Raw genomic sequence first — 2,670 nt, forward strand, 5'->3', positions numbered from 1 at the left:
AATTGCTGCATGTGTCTGTCCAGTGTCCCCAGAACTTCATCCAGTACCATCTGACCCCCAGTAAACCAGGCCTGCGTCCACAGCCTATGGTACTGCACCTGAGGAGACAGGAAGTCATGCAGAGGTCAATATCTGACCTTGAAGCAGTTGACACCAGTGGGTCAGAACATGGTCGGTGACACGGATGCGAAAACTTTGCAGGTGTACTGCCATAACAACTTCATATTAGTTCAAGTTAAAATCAGTTTCCTCTCTATTCCACTAATTTGTAAAAAATTAGAATAAAACAAATTTGTTTTATTAATAATATGCATCAACTGTTTCATCACAACTGAAGAGCAAAGTAAAAACATTTTGGAGAATAACATAGACAATCTGTAACCCACAAAGATGGTCCAGGCCATGTGATTTGAGTGGTCACTTGGATGACCACATTGTACCATTGTAACCTACAATCACACTTTGCACCTCAAATATTGTGGCCTTGATAATGATGGTCGGAAACCATTTAGGAGGGAATTCTCCTGAAGGCTTATATTTATTCTACTTCCTTAGTACCATTAGGTTAGATAAGAAGAACGAAGGTTCACAGAAAAAGAAAAAAAATCGACTTACAGTAYCGAGTGCATACATTTTCATACTAGTCCCCAGTGGGAATCAAACCCATAACCCCACAAACGCAATACTCTACCAATTGAGCCACATCAACAATCAATCTAACATTAGATTAAGACCACAGGTGCCAATCATCTGTTCTCACTGTGTCACACCTCAGGAAGAGGGTGGTGGTGTTTTGTGGTCAAGCCAAAATGCCATTAGTGACTTTGTATCACAACATTTCAATACATACCATTAGAATAATAGGAAACAGAGTACAGGCCAATCTCCTTCCTCTGTGAAGTTGTTGGTKAATTCTGGGGATAAAACGTATTCGTCTACTTATTTGATTTAATCAAAACTAGGAAATGGAAATGACAATAGCCCTCTAAAGAGAACTCACTCAACAGAATGGTTTCTCAGACTAGACTCTGAGGGGGGAAATTAACATATAGTGAAAAAGGAAATGTGTTGTTGATGTTGAGGGAAATACGTTCTTATGACTGTGATGYTTGCTGATAGAGGAGAAAGGACTGGCAGAATTATTTTCCTGATTTTGTAGAACAATGCTGACATTTCCATTACCTCAGCTCAAGCGTTTCCAGACTAACCCTAATGAATAATATGTCAAATTAGTATTTCTCTAAATGTTCATTAAAGGCTTTCTCTTGATAGATGGATWTAGCAACAGCAGACAATGGATTGTGACACTTATAAACACAAATGTGTAAAAAATGACTAAATGAAAAATAAATGTCAAATTATCAATTTTATTTACATTGCCTTGTTCCAGTGTGTCCTTGGTGAGCAGACCATTCCTAGACACATTCATAAATGTCCTATTTGAAACTATGCTGCCCCCTAGTGGATGTTACTTGAAAAGGAGTYGGATTATATTTTTTTATGTAATCATTTTATATTTCTAGTAGAATTATTCTACTAATAGCCTTCAATTCTATTGTGAACATGTCATTTGCATAATGTAATTTGGGATGTTATAGTACAGTATTTGTTGTTGTTCTTTTGGCATTTATTGGAACTATGATAAAATGTCTATTGATTATGTTATTATAACATCCGAACYTCATCAAATTGTTTGCGGTGCTTTTATGAATAGATATAGACAGTGTTGCATTGTCATCGGTCTTTGTGTTCCACTCTGCAGCTAAGCCACTGTATGTTGTCACCATGTTGTTTAGATTTAGTCATTTTAGCCGACAAGTCTTATCCAGAGTGACTTACAGTGCATTCATCTTAAGATAGCTGGGTTAGACAACCACATATCAAGTGCATTTTCCCTCAATAAAGCAGTTATCAGCAAACTTGTGATGTTCACTCAATTTTTGTTAAGACCTACAGTACGAAATAGCTCAAATAAACGCTCACACTCCTGGTGTCACAGAGCTGGACTATATACAGTCCTCACTCCTGGTGTCACAGAGCTGGACTATATACAGTCCTCTGTGGCTCACCAGAGTGAAGGCTCTGCTTTCACACCCAGAACTTAACACGGATTGGAACAGCACTTCCTTTGATTACGTCCCCTCTCCGTATTCTTCTACCACAGCTTCATTGTGTATAGGGTCTGTCTCCTCCAGAGGACCAGGGTTTGGGGTGTCTCTGAAGACTTGAAGATCCAGCGTATTGCATTCAGGTATTGCAGCCCATTGGAATAAGTTGCCAAAAAACACATGCTCTCCCTTGAAAACCCAATGTAGCACAGATACTTACACTGGCTAAATCAAACTGGAWTTTGAACACTGTTTTGGGTCTCACAATGCAGAGACAAAGATAATAGAAGAATAAAAGCACAGAATAATAAAAGTGATACATGATTAACCATAACTTGGCTACATAGACGGGGTATCAGTACCGAGRCGATATGCAGGGTATGAGGTGATTGAGGTAAGAATGTACAAATAACTAGAAATAAAGTGACTTGGCAACAGYATAGATAAARAGTTGCAGCAGAATTTGCAATGATTTAAAAAAAAAGTGCATTGGTACCGCTTGCCGTGCGGTAGCAGAGAGAACAGTCTAGGTGACTTTAGACAATTTATAAGGKCTTCCTCT

This window comes from Salvelinus sp. IW2-2015, linkage group LG28 (assembly GCF_002910315.2).
Source record: "Salvelinus sp. IW2-2015 linkage group LG28, ASM291031v2, whole genome shotgun sequence".
Lineage (NCBI taxonomy): Eukaryota > Metazoa > Chordata > Actinopteri > Salmoniformes > Salmonidae > Salvelinus > Salvelinus sp. IW2-2015.